At 49.5% G+C, this 17,558-nt stretch overlaps 1 protein-coding gene across 2 annotated transcripts in view; it reads right to left on the bottom strand.

The window, feature by feature from the left end:
* MFSD10 (major facilitator superfamily domain containing 10) overlaps positions 1–17,558 on the bottom strand; it is a 999,075-nt gene that overhangs the window by 866,463 nt on the left and 115,054 nt on the right. The window lies entirely within an intron of this gene.

Raw genomic sequence — 17,558 nt, 5'->3', positions numbered from 1 at the left:
AAACAAAATAAATGGGCTATAATACATTTTATTCTGAAGTAATAAACATGGGATAAGAGCAGTACAGGGAAGAATTGTATATCATGATGTGACAAGCCGCTCAAGGATCCTCAAAACAACTACTCTATGGTTCCGGAAGCACCATAAGACCTTCCTCTTTGCTTCTGCTTTCTCTCTTCCTCTCCCCTCCTGATCACTGTGTGTCTGCACTGGGCACCTGGCTACCCTCTGAATTCGGGCCCAGATCCCCGCCCACCCAGCTGCATCTGCCTCCTGGCAACCCTTGAACTTGGGTCTGTATCTGCAACCCTACAGTCCCCTTAACTGCACTTCTTGGACACCCATTGTCTAAGCTTAATTCTTGCACTTGCAATCTGCTGGCCGTACTACTGGTTTGTTGTTTTGATCACGTTTTCAGCACTTCCCTGCCCCTTGCACTTTCCCCTTCCCTCTCCCCTGCACTGGCACGTTCGCAATGTCGCTAGAAAGATCATGGTTTTGTCCTCCCTTGTACCTCTCCCTTGCCTCGTCGCACCTTGAAACACTTGTTTATGGGCGCGCTATTAATAAAATATATCATATTCATACGTTTCAACTTTTTATTATAAAAGAAAGCGTATGCAATGATATTGGGGTTTCCATTCTAGGGTTAGTCCCTGCACCATTTACTCAACCCTTGTAAACTATGTTTACACCATGGTGGATGGCGGATTTACCGCCCCATTCCAAGGTGAGTGGGGCGGTAAATCCCCATTTCCCATTTTACCCTTCCCCATTCCCATTCCCATTTTTGCCCCATAGGGCATAATGGCAGTGGGGAAGGCGCTAATTACGCCACCGTAAATTACGGTGGCGTAATTAGCACCAAGGTCCCTTAGCGCCATGGATTTTAACGCCTGCAAAAAGCAGGCGTTAAACTCACCATGGCGCTAAGGGACCTCGGAGTCGGGCGTTAAGGGTCGGCGCCGTTTACGGCGCCGTTAACCCCTTAACGTCTGATTCGTAATGAGGCCCATATCCTTATTGGACTCCATCCGTATGGGAAATCCTAGGGACCCAACAAAATAAATGGTTTGCTCTGCATTTTTCTCCTGCTGGCCGACTCTTCAGCTTTGCCTCCACTCCCTGGTCATGCAGTTCTCCCCCGCTCCCCCTAACCCCATCTCCACCCTCGAAATATTAGCTCTGTCTGTCCCCTGGTCTTACCACTCTTTCTCCACTCTCCGATCTCTGCCTACCAACCCTCTTCTGCCCCCCCCCCCTCCACCCCAAGACTCCTCATTCTGACCACTTCACCTCCCTCTGGTCTTCTCTACCATCAACTTACCAAGGCTCTCGTTGGGTCTTCAAGTCAGCTGCCCCCGTTGGACAATCTCTGGCTGAGCTGCTCTCTTGGGTGACGAACCTTCCCCTGAAGTCTTCAAAAAGGCCAGTAGTCGGCCACCTTTTCGGTCTTCCTCATCATGTAGCAAGCCATGTGCTCAGTCGCTCTGGTATTTTCTCCTCTAAATCTTTCTACAAATATGGTTCAGGAAGTGTTCCTGGATCTCCCACGTTGCCCTGCAGTTCCTTTCCAGTATCAGGTCTTCTGTGGAGACCCCATTGCTCCCCTGTGTCCTATTTGAGGTTTGGGGTGTGAGTGTTTGGTGCTTCATTTAGCATGGGAAGGGAAAAGCCCAGTCATTTTTGGTACATAATCCATTTCTCCTACTCAATGCAGGAAGTTGTCTGTTGGTCTGGCTTCCATGGATCCGTGATCCATGCCAGGTTTCCTAGGGATCAGGTTTCCTGTACTCTCTGAAATGACCAAAAAAAGAAACGGTCATGACAGAGGCTTATATTGTTTTAAAGAAAGAAGCACCAATATGCATACATGGCTCCAAACACCAGTTAACCGGGGACCAGGGTCCCCATCATTTGCAGTTGGCTGAGGCTCTTAGCTCATATATTCTACCACAACGTAAACCTACCTCTAGATGTATTCTCCTTGGTGATTTTAACCACTGGCTGGGCACTGATACTGATAGCCTTGCAACGGATCTCAAACAGTCATTCGATAATTTGGAATTTTCTCAATGTATTCTCCCACACATATCTGGCCACACCTTGGACTGGCTGTGCGGTTTTAATACTAATTACAGTAATATTGGTGCCAGCCCGTGTACCTGGTCTGATCACTTTTTCGTGCACTTTACTTTGCACATGCCCTTTCCTACGAAGCTGCTAATCAAGCCACTTCAATTGGAGCTGCAGAATCTAAAAAAGATCACGATTGATAACATTGAGCCCTTGTTAAATGATAATCTTGCGAACTTTCAGGCCGAGATGTCACCAAAAAGACATGGCTGTAGCTTTGATAAATAATTTGACCTGCATATCTGATAAACTAGCACCGCTTAAATTAAAAAAGATTAAAGTCAATGAGCACAAAAGTAAGGCTTGGTTTACGGGGGATCTCAGAAATAAAAAATCTGAGGTCAGCAACGCCTACTTTGCATGGAAAAAGTAAGACCATCCAGTACTACTAGTAAAGTACAAAAACACAGTACGGACGCAAAAAGAGACTTTCATAATGGTCGCATTAACAAGGCTAAATCCAATACAAGGGAAATTTTCAAGATACTAAAAGGAACAGGAAACTACTCCTGCACCACTTGATTCACTATTAAAAACAGATGGGGGATGGTGTCAACTCATACAAAATGGTTTGCACAACAAACTTCACAAAATCAGGACAGAAATTCTTGAAAAAAGGGTGTCAACCATTGACGTTAGTAAGGAAGCAATTGAAGGGTTCATCCGTGACCCGTTAATTCCCCAGTTAAACTTTCATCCGATCACAGAAAGTGAACTGTTAAAATGATTGAGCATATGAAACCATCACAATGTAGAGGAGACGCTTGTTCTTCTATGATAATAAAAACATGTCCATGCGGCTCACTAAAGCAGTTTTTATTGTTATAAACGCTTCTCTGAAGGAAGGTAATGTACCAGATGAGTTAAAAGCAACTATGGTCAACCCCATCCTATAAAAAACGGGATTGGCAATGGACAATCCACTTAATTTCCGACCCATCTCCAACACGCCTTTCCTACTCAAAATCTTGGATAGAGTGGCTTATGGTCAACTCGCAGAGCATTTGGATCTGTATTCCATCCTCCATCCAAATCAGTCGGGCTTTAGGAAGAAATATGGGACGGAAACACCTCTTCTGGAGTGGACAACTAAATTAATGTGGGAAATGGATAGAAGTGGTTTGTCTCTGATTATTTCATTAGACCAATCAGCGGCATTTGATTTAATTGAACACTCAATCCTTATTCCAAGGCTACATGAGGTTGTGAACCTCTGACTCAGCAGCCTTGTGGATCGCCTCCTTTTTAGAGCATAGAACAAGTAGAGTTTGCTCAGCTACTGCTGAAGCTACTCCACTTCATTTCTCTACGGGGTTCCACACGGGGCAAGCTTGTCCCCATGTCTGTACAATTTGTTCATGCCCCCTTTCTTCTTTATGGAGGAGGTGGTTGTGTTTTTCAATTATGCAGATGACACCCAATGTGTCATTAATGTAACGGGACACCATAAAAATGATGAGGCGGATGTTAACAGAGTATTCATTTTGATTAAAAAGTGGATGCTTGATAACTTCCTAGTTCTGAATCGCAGTAAGACAGAGCTGCTGATAGTAGGCAGTTCCAAGGCGATTAATAACTTAAATCAAGCCTATAGCGCATTCAAACTAGGAGATGACATTATCGTTCCTTTACCTAAAACTAAAAAACTAGGAGTAATACTGGATCCAACACTAAGCATGAAAGCTCATGTTTCATCTGTGGTGGCGGGGGTAGTCTATTACATTAAATTGTTAGCTCACTTGAGGCCCATGATTTCGCAAGAAAGCGCTGAGAAAATAGCTCGGGCAATAATCAGCGCTAAGTTGGATTATTGCTGCAGTCTCTTGCTGGGCATCAGTCAACGAGAATTGCACAGGCTACAGGTGGCCCAGAATTGGGCGGTCAGAGTAGTACTCTGACTCCCCAGGCATAGTCACGTTTCCTAGGCCAGACGCTCTTTGCATTGGCTTCCCATTGAAGCCAGGATTAACTCAGAGAGTGCTAGTTATAGTATTTAAATGCCGGCTCCAAATAATGCCAGCGTATTTACAACAGCACATAAAAGAAAAGTGTAATCAATGATCTCCGAGATCTGATTCCTTAAATCTGATTACACAGCCAAGATGTAAGACATCAAAGGCGGAAAAGGGAGCATTCAATGTGAAGGCCCCATCCCTGTGGAACAATCTTCCTATAAATTTGAGGAGTCACTCCTCCCTCCTCTCTTTTAAGAAGGAATAGAAGACCCTCTTATTCGCCTGACATCCCTAAAAACTTCGGATTCTTCCAACGGCGTCGTCTACCTTACTGGGGATCTCAGAAAATCTCCTTTAAGGCTTCCTGGACATCTCTCTTTATAGTTGTCTCCTTGGTGTTGCATGTCCTTCTCTGTAGTCTGCGCCTTTATGCCCGAGGGTCAATTGTGCGCATAACAAATGTAATGTAATCAATCCAACCCTCCCCACCCATCTGAATGACAGGTTCATAGTCATGACCCTGTCACAATGAACAGAACAGGACCTCCTTGGCAGGATTCAGTATAAATGGCATCAAAAGGAGGCCTTTACCAAACACTTTGCTCTTTAAGATTCAGTATCTAGGGTATGAGCACATATTTAGTAGGGCTAGTACAGTAGTACTCCCACGCTCCCCTTTTTACCGTTTCTGAATGTGGTGGGTTGGCTACTCCTGGCGAGTTGTCAAAAATATTTAATTTCCTCACACAAGTATTTTAGGGTCAGGTGAGTATGAGACACTGCTACAGGACATTTGGCTAGAGCTAAACAAAAATAGATATACTCGCCCCCCGCCCCCACAAAAACGTAGTGGGATGCGAGACTTAACTTAAATCAAGTGACAAACTAAATTTTAAGAGGACGTAGAGTCCAGCGTTTAGTTTCATGGCTAAATCACAAGCTCCAAAAGGTGCCCTCAAGATGGAAAGTGCACTTCAAATCACATAAAATCTCATGTTGGTGTTAAATGCGCAAGCACACCTTTATCTTGTCCTTCCTTGTTAGACTATCCAGACAGCCTTTGCTCCAAAAAAGGTTATGGCCATCAAACGGCATATTAAATAGTCTGGACTAGACATATTCCAGAAAGCCCGATGTCCTCAGCCACAAGTGGCGCCTGACCACACAGTCCTCCGTATACAGTCCTGACTGTAGCATCCGATGGGCCGCTGCATTGCCGTCAGAGACCAAGGAATTGAAACCGTCCCTCATCTCTCCCACTGGGACATACTCAGCCGTATTGGCCCCTGCAGTCCAAAGGCTGAAGGAGAGCTTTGCCATGGCGCAATTAGCATTCACGGCCTGCAGTGCAAGACTGCGCAACACAAACACCTTCTTGCCCCATGCGTCAAACCTCTTACTTTCTCTGTCCAGTGGAAGGGATGGGAAGGTAGAGGTCTTCAGGCTAGCCATCACAGCATGCACCACCAATCTGTCAGGCAAAGCCTGGGAAGAAAGAAAAGCCGGATCCGATGGAGCGATCCCTCTCCACTGCCAGAACAGAGGCAGGTTTTATTTCCCCCCCACAATATGGGGGCCTCTACTGCCACATTAAAGGGAAGGAGCATCTCCTTATTGGGGGGCATTGTCCAGAACGTCACAAAGTTTGTACTGAACCTTGGACCTGGATGGAGCAGAGCACCTCGGACTACTTTCCACCTTAGCCATCAAGCGGTGGAAGGCGGTGTGAGGCTTTCCTGGAGTAGGGGTTGGCAGAATTCCATCTCTGGCAAGGTGTCGAGGCCACTGGCCCCTTGAAGGGGGTCCTCTGCCAGGCCCAGCAAGTCCTCACCTTCCCCCCATAGAACTCTTCTGTGAAACCCCTCATCTCCCTAGAACGGCACAGGTTCTCCAAAAGATACCTGGTTGCCCTCTTCGTCTTAGATGTCCTACATCTTCAATGTGAAGGCGTCCCTAGGGAGTGGAACATATTCCCGCAGAGCTGCCATGTCCGCTGCACCGACGACACTGAGGCTTCCTTGCCCAAAGGCGGGCCTGTCAGCACTAAGACACCTCTGTCTCCATCTGGTCAAGGCCCGAGTCCTTAGGCATACACGAGTGGGCCACAGAGGGTACCATGTCGATTGCAACAGATGCAGTGGGACCCTGCAGCGCTGTAGCAGAGCTGACGGCGCCTTCACCACAGGCACGGATACCGGAGCTGCTAGCACCTTGGCAAAGATGTCCAACACCTTCAGGTAAGAATTCTCCCATTCCTCTGTCGTGGAGCACTGGGTGGGAAAAGATATGTGCGCCGGACGCTACGGGGACTCCCTTTAAAGAAGACGAATGTCAGTGTGAGGACTATCTTGCAGAGCAGGTGGCGGGTCCTCTTCTGGTCCTTTTCCTTGTGCAGAGCCATCTGCTTCTCGGAGCCTCGTTCCGCGCCATGTGACCTCAACCAAGACCGTGGAGCTACACCCTGCGACTTGTTGATGAAGGTAAAGATCTTTGCTGCACTCTCCCGGAGGGCCTTCTGGAGCATGGACTGGCATGACATGCAATCCTGTGTGTACTGCTCCTCGACCCCAGAAAATATCAACAAATTTGGTGCAGATCCGGTACGGCTTGAAGCCAGAGGCCTTGAACGGAATAGGCCTGGTGTACTTCAAAAGTAAGAAGCTTGTCCCGATCAGAGTGCATGGAAAAAAGGAACTGAGGTTACAGGGTGCGGCACCACCACCTGACCTGCTCTCCCCATTTCCAGTCTCATCTAGATGACACGCAGCTCTCCTTCAAGCTTCCCTCTACTGCCGCCTCCTCCTCCTCCTCCTCCTCCTCCTCCTCTCTCATCCATGGCTGGCTGGCTACTAGTCAGGCAGGGTGTGCGGCCAATGATCTCTGCCTTAATGCCTGTAAAACGAAGATCCTTCTCAATGGGATGCCAGCTCCCTCCTTCCCTCTGGCTGCCCTCTATGGGTCCTCTCACCCTCTTGAGAGGCAAACAATCTCTCCCCCTGCCCCTCCCTCTCTCTCTCTCTCTCTCTCTCTCTCTACTCACATCGCAGACCTTGCAAGAAGTCTGACTATCCGCTGCACCTCCTCAGAGGCAATCTCCCTTTCCTCACCCTGAGAAACTCAATGTCTACAGCGCTCTGGTCCTCTCTAGGCTTGACTACAGCAATAGTCTCTTCCTCAATCTTCCTTTATCTTCTCTTTGCCCCTTCAAATAATCCAGCATAGGACTGCAAGGCCTATCCTTGGCCTCAAGCCCAGGGACCCCATCTCTCCAGCCCTACAATCTCTACACTGTCTACTGGTTGCTGCTAGGATCATGTTCAAGACCCTATGCACATTCCACAAGGCTTTCTGGAGCCTGGGACCCCGCTACATCCAACTCCCTCTCCCTAAATACCTCCCTGCTAGAGCCCTTCGGTCTTCAATCTTCAACTCTCTGCAGATCAGACGCTTTGCTAAGCAGAGAGTGGAGTGGGGGAGGGGGAGAGGTAGATCTCTATCCTCCGCAGGAGCCTTCCACTGGAATGGTCTCCCTGCCCCTCTCAGGCTTGAACAGGATCTCCTTAATTCTGGAAGCTCCTTAAGACCCTCCTTTCCTCTTCTTCCTTCCCTAGCCCCCCCTCGCCAGCTAAAACCCCTGTCTGCGACAGTGATTGGCTGCCTGGTTCCCTCTAAATTGTACAGGGCACCAGCCGCCCTTCCCCCCAAACCCCTGCCCAATCCACCCCTCTCCTCTCCTCTCCTTGCACTTACCATGTGGACCCTCACCCCCCTGCACCACATACAATCCCTGGCACTTGCCCTCCTGGCCTCCCCTTAGCACTCGCCTAGCCCCTGGGGCCCTGCGCCTCCTACGCCCCACCCCTTTTCACTTGCACTCTCTCCTCTTTACCCTGCACTTCCCTTCCCCACCCTAGCACTTCACATTTCGCACAGACCGGCTCTCCCCACTCCACCCCTCGCACTTAAACGTTCCGAATGTCACAAGGTCTAGTAGGACCATTATTGTTATCCTTGTCCCCCCAGCCCGCCCCTTTGTCTTGCGGTGCCTTGAAACACCATTTGTTGTATAGGCACCTCACAAATATCGAATAAATGAAATATCCGGCATGGTGCGCATAGAAGGGGCGCATAGAAGCGTCCGACGGAGCCAACACATAGCCGTGCTGTGCCGCTCTGCAGTGTACATTTTTCCAGACAAAAGCTGCGCTGGGATAGGGATATCAGATGAGCTGGGAGGAAAGAATACATTAGAATGCAAACTTATTTGGTTGCTGCTGCTGGATTTGCATTTACCACCAATATATTGATTGGAGCAGCCATCAGGCTACTCCCCAGCTTCTTTTTCTCAAGGTTTGCTCCTACCAGGGTGTCATAAGGCAAAGGTGCTCTACTTTTGACTTCTCCAAGCCTTGCCTTCTGCAACAGTGCGGCTCACTTGTCCGAGCCACCTCATGGAATTCTCTCGCTGACCAAATCGGCTTTGTCAGTGTAGGCTTTTACTTGTGCTCCCCTCTCCTTCTCCTGCATTAGCTATACTACTGGCATTATCGAACAGCATCCTAAAACCCTCAATGTCAGGAGGCTTCTGCCTCTTTTCATAGTTAGGATTTGGCAAAAAAAAAATATATATTAACACTTTCTAACTGGTGCATCAGTATTCCAATTCATGTGGTCATTTTTAACTGGTATCTTTTTTTTTTAATATGACAATATTATTGTTTTTTTAAAGACAACATCATAACAGGCAAACATATGCTATGTCTTGTTTTTTTCCCCAAAAGGATACAGTCCATAACATCCCCAGCACAGCAATAGGCAATAGATGGGTACCACATATTTCATCCACATATCAAGTCCGAGTGGAAGTAGGACCTGCCGAACACCATGCGCCTCCACCTTTGCGGGTTGACCATCGGCTTTGCGTCCTCTACACACACATACAACACACCTCGGCCCTCAACCCATGGACCCATGGCGGTACGCAGGGGAGCATTAGCGCTGGCCCCACAGAAGGCACGGTTGTCAGAGGAGGCAGAATAGATGGCGGTACACGGGCCCGACAGATTAGCCTGGCATCATACCTCACCCACGCCTCCTCCCACCCATTCCAAACTTTTGGGCAGGCCCTGGCATTATATATTTGCCTAAGGACATGCATCCATCTAATTCAGCAGACCACCAGCTCTATCGCAGACAGGTCAGTGGACCCCATAATGTTGCAAAGAGCCTTTTGGCTAACCCCAGTGAGGTTGATCTAAAAAAAAAAAAAATAAAAAAAATAACCACCTAGTAGTGCCAGTTTGGGATCACTCGGGATCTGGATACCCAGGATCCTAGAAAACCTGCTGAGACATTTACCCCAAAATGCCTGTATTCACGTACGTTCCCAGCATGTGTTAAAAAGGTGCCCCCTTCCAGCTCACACAACCGGCAATTGTCCTGATTGATCACCCCCACGAACTAGGGCCGTTCGAGTAGTATACACAGTGTACTAGTAATATATATATATATATACATACGCACACACACACACACACACACTGTATATGTAGTAGTATACACTTTGTACTGGGTAAGGCGGAGACTGGCCTCTATTCCGACCTCCCTTGGGAACATAAGTGCATCCACCCATTCTTACGGCTCTAGCGGACCAATATCCCCAAAAAGCTCTCTACGTTGGGACAGCCCCTGGGCCCTGAATGCCGTTGGTACCTGGTATAAGGTGGACGTGCAATTAGAAGTGATGCCCTCCGGAAAGATATTAGCCTCTATGGGCGAACATTTGGGGACTTCTACCATGGTCAGAATTGGGACCTAATGGCGTGTGCCAACTGTATATATCAGTAGTGCTCAGCTCTGGGGAGTTCATGCGTTGCCTGCAAGGACTCGAACGAGGGAGTATGAGCATTTTGAAGAGTGCGGCCCTGTTCGTTAACGTTAGTAGGATAGCCTGCCAGTGAACAGGAGCTGATACAAATCTGTCTATGACCAGGTTCAGGTTCAATCGAACGAAGACCACCAAGCCCGGCTAACTTGAATGCCAAGGTATTCAAATCCTGAGACTGAGACAAGATAAGGACATTCATGGGGAACAGCCCAGTCACCCCCCTGCAGTGGGAAGAGCACCGATTTAAGCCATTTTATCCTCAGCCTGCAGAAACCCTGGTACTTTAGCAAGGTTTCGGTCACCACTCAAACAGAGGCCGCAGGGTCGTGCAAATAGATCAAGAGGTCATCAGCGTAGAGAGAGACACTGTCTTCTCTACATCCCCTCCACAAAGGCCATTTAAACTCTACCCATTCCAGAGCAGTATGCAACTTGATAGCCAGCGGTTCGATGGCTAGAGTGAATAGTTAAGGGAAATGGGGGCACCCCTGTTGCGTCCCCCCTCCCAAAGTAAATCTCCTGGATGATACCCCATTGAACCGAACCACAGCCTCCGGGGAGGCATAGAGCAGGTGCACCCATTTAAGGAGGTTCTCGGCAAATCCCATTCAGCCCATTAACTCCAAAAGGGTTGCCCAGTTGACGGGAGTCGAAGGTTTCTCAAAGTAGACCACGAGGAGGGCCGCTGGAGGGTCCACCATCGAGGAATTCTCAATGGAAAACTGAACCCGCCGCAGGTACATCCGAGTAGATCTAGAATTCATAAATCCACACTGATCAGGGTGAATGAGCGAGCCTATGACTCCAAGCAGGCAACTGGCCAAAACCCACGCCAGTATCTTGGCCTCGCCATTAATGAGTGATATGGGCCAGTCTTCCGGAGGTTCCCCGGGGTTCGGCAGGACCACTATCTATTTTCTCAATGTCACTGGGCCTCATAAAATGGTTGTTTTTGTTCTCCTTTGCCTTGTCGCGCTCTGAAAAACTTGTGCCTTCCTCAGGTCTGGGGGGGGAAGGCTCCCCTCAGTTTTACTCGGTTTATCGGTCCAATAGTTGAGTCCGCGAGCCGCTTCCAGGTCTCCACTGGGAAGCCGTTGGGCCAGGGGTTTTGCGAGATTGAAGTTCCTCCTCCTCCTCCTCCTCCTCCTCTTCCTCCTCTTCCTCCTCCTCCTCCTCCTCCTCCTCCTCCTCCTCCTCTTGCGGTGCCTGCTGGGCTGTAAGGCGAGGTAGCGTCACTGAATCAAAATCGTCAGATGCCCCCTAGGTCCTGGGCTCCTGCAGAGGCGTATGAGAATGCATTACTTACCGTAAAAGCATTTCTGATGGTTGTATCTGCTTAGATTCACATGCTGTGCATAGGTCCGACATCCAGTGGTCACTGCGGAGTATTGCATTTTGTTTTTCGTAGTCGAAAAAGGGGACGTCGACAAGGCGTGTCTGAAACACTATCCCTATAGTGACGTGCGTTGTACCCACAATCCCTCACGCGTCGAGGTCCCTCTGTTTGTATTTTTCTGCCCTGAGGGAGCCTTCTAGACGTGAGTGAGTACAGAAAAGAGAGAGATATATAAAGGAAGTCTATGTTCCTTCCATCCGAGCGGGGAGGAAGGGTGGGCGCATGTGAATCTAAGCAGATACAACAATCAGAAATGCTTTTACGGTAAGTAATGCATTCTCTTCTGATGTTTGTTAATCTGCTTAGAATCACATGCTGTGCATAGACTAGCGAGCAGTACCCGGAGTTGGCGGTGGGTTATGAGAAGGAACAGTAGAGAAAAGGTGTCGTAATACTGCCTGCCCCACCTGGGAGTCAGATCTAGAGTGTGTATCTAAACAGTAGTGTTTTGTAAAGGTGTGCACAGAACTCCAGGTAGCCGCTTTGCAGATGGACTCAAGGGGAACATTTGCAATGAATGCTATGGATGCCCCCGTGCCTCGAGTAGAGTGTGCTCTTGGCTTAAAGGGCAGTTCTCTCTTAGCAAGAGTATAGCAGAGAGTGATGCATTGAACAATCCATCTAGAAATAGTGGATTTTGAAACCGCATCTCCTTCTCTTCCTGCTGCCACCGAGACGAAGAACTGATTAGTCTTCCTCAGTGGTCTGGTTCTTTCCATGTAGAACATGACCGCTCTGCGTACATCTAGTGTGTGCAGAGTCCTTTCTCCCAAATTGGAAGGATTTTGAAAGAACGTTGGTAGTTCTATAGATTGGTTTACGTGGGATTTAGAAATAAATTTCGGAGCAAACCTAGGGTGAGTGCGTAGAACCACCTTATCTCTGAACTGTAACGAAGGGGTCTAGAATAGAAAGAGCCTGAAGTTCACTTACTCTCCTGATGGAGGTGATAGCTATTAAAAAAGCAGTCTTAAGAGTGAGGTGTTTAAGAGATGCTTTGTGCATGGGTTCGAATGGAGAGCCCATGAGTCTGGTAAGTACCACATTAAGGTCCCATCCGGGAGCTGGGTCAGCTATCGGGGGGTGTATTCTCTTTACTCCCTCCATGAAGGCCTTAATAACAGGGATCCTCCACCACGACACTTTGAGTTGGGAAGTGGTGTATGCAGAAAGTGCCGCTAGGTGGACCTTAATGGAGTTAAACACTAGACCTGAATCCAATAGGTGGGTCAGGTATAGGACCACATGTGTGGGAGAGCAGTCAATAGGGTTGATGCTCTTACTCCTGCACCAGATGACAAATCTTTTCCACTTGCTAGAATAGCAGTGGCGAGTGTTCGGTTTTCTGGCTTCCCTGAGGATGTCCATGCATCTTTGCGGGAGTTGTAGATGTCCGAACTCTATGATCTCAGGAGCCAAGCTGCTAAGTTCATGTTCTGGGGGCATGGATGCAGAGTCCTGCCCTTGTCCTGAGACAGCATGTTGTACGGGCAGGGGAGTTTTACTGGGGGAGATAGAGACATCTCCATCAAGTGAGCGAACCATGGTTGTCGTGCCCACATTGGGGCCACTAGTATCATGGTCACTTGTTCCTGGTGCATCTTGTGCACCACTCTGTTGAGAAGGGGAGTCGGGGGAAAAGCGTAAACAAATTTCCCTGACCATTGCATCGACAGACCGTTCCCCTTGGATTGGTTCTGGGGATACCTGGAGGCGTAACTTAGGCATTGTGAGTTCTCCAGGGTTGCGAACAGGTCTATCTCTGGGAATCCCCATTGTGTGAAGACGTCGAAGACGATGTCTCAGTGCAGGCGCCATTCGTACTCTTCGGGCAGGGGGAAATCTCTGCTGAGTCTGTCTGCCAGCAGATTGAGTTCCCCGGGTACATGTAGTGACAGTAGGAACATGTCCTGTTTGAGAGCCCACTTCCATATATTCTGGGCCAGTTTGGACAGGCCTGGAGAGTGGGTGCCCCCCTGCTTGTTGATGTAGTACATGGCTGTAGTGCTGTCTGTAAGGACCATTACTGTCTTGCCTTGTAGGTGTTCTTGGAAGGCTTTTAGCGCCTTGAACACCGCTAGTAGCTCCAGTAGATTGATGTGTTTGGATGCTACGTTCGGAGTCCACACTCCGTGAGCAGTCTGATGGGATAGGTGCGCCCCCCATCCAGTGAGGGATGCGTCTGCGGTTAGAGTGGCTTCCGCCGCGGGTGTGGCAAAGGGTTTCCCTTTTCCCATGTTTTCCTTTGTCCACCTCCGTAGCGAGAGAACCAAGGCCTGCAAGACCACCACTAGATCCTCCCATAGTCCGCTGGCCTGACACCACTGGCTGTTGAGCCACTCTTGCATTGGGCGCATGCGCAGGCGCCCGTGAGGTACCAAATAAATACAGGACGCCATCATTCCTAGCAAGCGCATTGCTTTGCGTACCGTCACCTCTCGCCCAGTTACATATTGAGGGATCTGAAACAGCATGTTTTGGACCCTCTCTTTGGAGGGGAAGACGAGGCCGTCCCTTGTTTGAATTAGAGCCCCTAGGAATTGTTTGATTTGACTGGGGTCTAAACTGGACTTCTTTTCGTTGATGGAGAAGCCCAACTGGAACAAAAGGTCTACCGTCTTTTGGGTATTGGAGAAGCATGTTTCGTAAGAATCCCCTGTTATGAGCCAGTCGTCGAGGTAAGGGTAAACTGGGATGGACAACCTGCGCAGGTGGGCCGCTGCCACTGCCAGCACCTTCGTGAATACCCTTGGTGCTGATGCTATACCGAAGGGTAGCACTTTGAACTGGTAGTGTTTGCCCTCTATCATGAACCTTAGGTATTTTCTGTGCGCTGGCAACATTAAAATATGAAAGTATGCATCTTTCATGTCCAATGTTGTCATGTAATCTCCCTGAGAAAGCAGTGGGAACACTTCCTGTAAGGTTACCATACAAAACTTTTGGGGTTTGATAAACTTGTTCGCTGGGCGCAGATCTAATACAGGGCGCATGGTTAGATCCTTTTTGGGTACAAGGAAGTACACTGAATAAATACCTTCCGTTACCTGAGATAGCGGCACGACCTCTATGGCTCCCTTTTCCAGCAGTTGTTGTACTTCTTGGAGAAGGATGGCAAGATGTTCCGGTGTCATGCGACATCCCCTCGGGGGTCTGTAGGATGGGGAACTGTTGAATTCGATACAGTATCCATGGGCTACGGTGGAAAGTACCCAACGGTCTGACGTTATCTCCTCCCATGCAGGAAGAAAGGATGTTATCCGGCCCCCGACCGGTGTTGCATGGGAGGGGACGCGAATCTTCGCGTCACTTGGAGTTGTTGGGGGCTTGGGAGCCTCTGGGGGTGGATCCCCGACCTCTCCCCTTACACCGGCGTTGGCCTCTTTGGCTGTACTGCCCACTATTGGTCTGGTAATTGGTGGCAGGGTATTGTTGATGTTGACTTTGTTGTTGTTGCTGGCGTTGGCCACGAAAAAAGCGTTTGTTGCCATAGCCGCGTCTGGTAGTGGGCCTAGAGATCTGGTCAAGAGTCTTGATAGTATCGAACTCTTTTTTAGCCATCTCTAGAGCTTCATCCACCGCTTTTCCAAAGAGGTTAGAGTCTTCGACAGGTTTATTTATTAAAGACGCCTGTGTCTCCGGTTTAAAGCCTGAGTTGCGCAGCCATACATGGCGTTTTAGGAGTATTCCCTGCACCAGGGAACGTCCCGCTGTTTCTGCCACGTCCAGAGAGTTTTTTACAATGCTCTGGTTCACCTGGGTTCCTTCGCCAATAGTTGAAAGTAGGCGTGTACGTAAAGGCTCTGGTGCTTCCTCGGCGTCCTTGCGCAGTTTGGTCCACTGCGCGTCTGCGTAGCTAGCAAGCAAGGAATTGTTGTTCGCAATTCTTGCTGAGAAGGCAGCCGAGGAAGTTACTCTCTTTGCAAGGGCATATAGCCTCTTGCCCTCCTTGTCAGGGGGTGCCTCACTGGTGGAAAGTGGTACCCCTGCCCTCTTTCTAGTATTAGATACTACTAGGGAATCCGGTATGGAATGTCCCCTAATGTAGAGCGGGTCTGAGGGTGAAGGAGTGAAAAGTTTTTCAATTCTCGGATTGACCCCTCTGATCAATGCGGGAGTGGACAGCGAAGGGATGATTCTTCTCTTCACTGAAGCGAGGAGGGGAATGGTCTGGCTGACCGGGGGTTTCTCTTTAATAACTCTTTCTACAAAGTCCAATTCTGGAGAGAGCTCCCCAGTGTCCAGTTCGAAATGCGCTGCTGCTCTGCGCAACAGTGCATTGAAAGTGGGCTGATCGTCAATTGGAGACGTGTTCCTAACCGGAGAATTGTCCGGAGGAGTTAGGTTTAGGACATCAGTGTCGGAATATACTGATGGGGATTGCCAGGGGTGCGAAGGTCCTTCTTCTGGGTTTTCTCCGAAGCCTTCTTCTATAATGTCTGGTCTGTCTTCCAGACATTCCTCCTGGTTCTGTCCTTCTTCATTGTCCATGAAATCATCTTCTTCCTCCAAGTATTGTTCCTCCCCAGTGAGGTCGTATACCTTATGGAAGTCTGAGGCTGTGTCCTGCTGGGGATCGACTAGCCTCGGATTTTTGGCCCTGGGGTCCTCCTGAGGCCCTTCTCTAGTCCTCTTGTGAGTTTGAGAGGTCTGGGTACTAATAAACCTTTCCATCCTCTCCATACAGAGGTGGAGTCTTTCCATGGTTTCATGGGGTACCCCAGAGCGGTCTGGCGGGGGAAAAATAGAGTCATCTAGCTGGAAATGGCTCGACCTCTCCCAAAGCGTCGAGGAAAGTGTCCCGTCGCCCTCCGAAAAACCTTCAGGTGTGCCGGGTGACCCCCCGATGGAAGGGGGTAGTCCCTGCCTTTCTTCGGGCTTTTTCGGCGTGTCTTTCGACTTATGCGTAGCGCTCGACGTGTTCTTCGGCGTACGCTTCTGGGCGTCGGCTACAGCGATCCTCGCCAAGCTATCGGCGACTCGTTTGTCGGCGACTCGTTTGTCGGCGGAAGCTTGCGTTTGACGCTATGGGTGTCGAACGCTCTACGGCGGTCTGCGCCTTCTGTTGATGCGCGCCGGCCGATGGTTTGGGGGCGGCGCCCTTATTTGCCGAAAGCCCAGTCGCTGGTCGCGGCTGCGGTTGCGAGAGGGGCTTCGAACCCGAACGGTCCGAGGAGTCCGCCGGTGGAACCTGCGTCTCTTTGGGCGCCGAAGCTCTTTTCGTCTTAGACGAAGAAGAGCCGTGGGTTGTGTGCTTATGTGAGTCTTTGTGTGCGTCAGTGTCGCCGGGGTGTTCATCCCCATAAGCAGGGCGTGAGCCGAGCCCATCGGGGCCGGGGACAGACGACGAAGCGCGCAAGCGCTCTTTAGAGGGCGTTTCGACTTCCGTAGCGGAGGTCGTGTTATCGCGTTCCTCGTCACTGTCGGTGGTAGCAGCGGCGGGTGAACCTTCGGCCTTCGACATCGCGTAGGCCGCCCACCTTTTAACCCTACGGTCTTTTAGAGTTTTAGGCTTAAGAAGCCGACAAGCCGCGCAACCTTCCTCCTTGTGATCGAGGGGCAAGCAGCGGTTACACCGTGAATGCTTGTCCTTCCAAGTAAATTTGCCTTTGCAAAGCGGGCAAAACCTAAAGGGTGTCCTCTCCATAGCCGAGGCAATAAATCACGATAAGCACCCCAAGGGAAAGGAAGGGGAAAGGGAAAGGCATTCTCAGAAAGACCCAGAGATGTCCCACGACCCCACTCTCCCACCTGTATATGGCCTGCGAGGCCAGGCCACGTGTTCGGCAGCGCCGAAGGATTTCCTCCGCTCGACCCTCCGTCGAAGATTTTGCTCGGCGGAGAACAGCTACAACTGCGTCGAGGGAGGGTTTATTAATATTATGAGAAAAAAACGACCAAAGGTCGAGGGTTGCAATGTCTCTTCGAGGAGCTCCACGTGAAGGCGACCAGAAGCTGGGCGGAAAAAAACAATCTGAGGGACCTCGACGCGTGAGGGATTGTGGGTACAACGCACGTCACTATAGGGATAGTGTTTCAGACACGCCTTGTCGACGTCCCCTTTTTCGACTACGAAAAACAAAATGCAATACTCCGCAGTGACCACTGGATGTCGGACCTATGCACAGCATGTGATTCTAAGCAGATTAACAAACATCAGAAATAGTGTTTCATAAAAGGTGGC

Source organism: Ambystoma mexicanum, chromosome 6q, assembly GCF_040938575.1.
Source record: "Ambystoma mexicanum isolate Mex_15411 chromosome 6q, UKY_AmexF1_1, whole genome shotgun sequence".
NCBI lineage: Eukaryota > Metazoa > Chordata > Amphibia > Caudata > Ambystomatidae > Ambystoma > Ambystoma mexicanum.
This window is presented reverse-complemented; position numbering and strand designations above follow the sequence as displayed.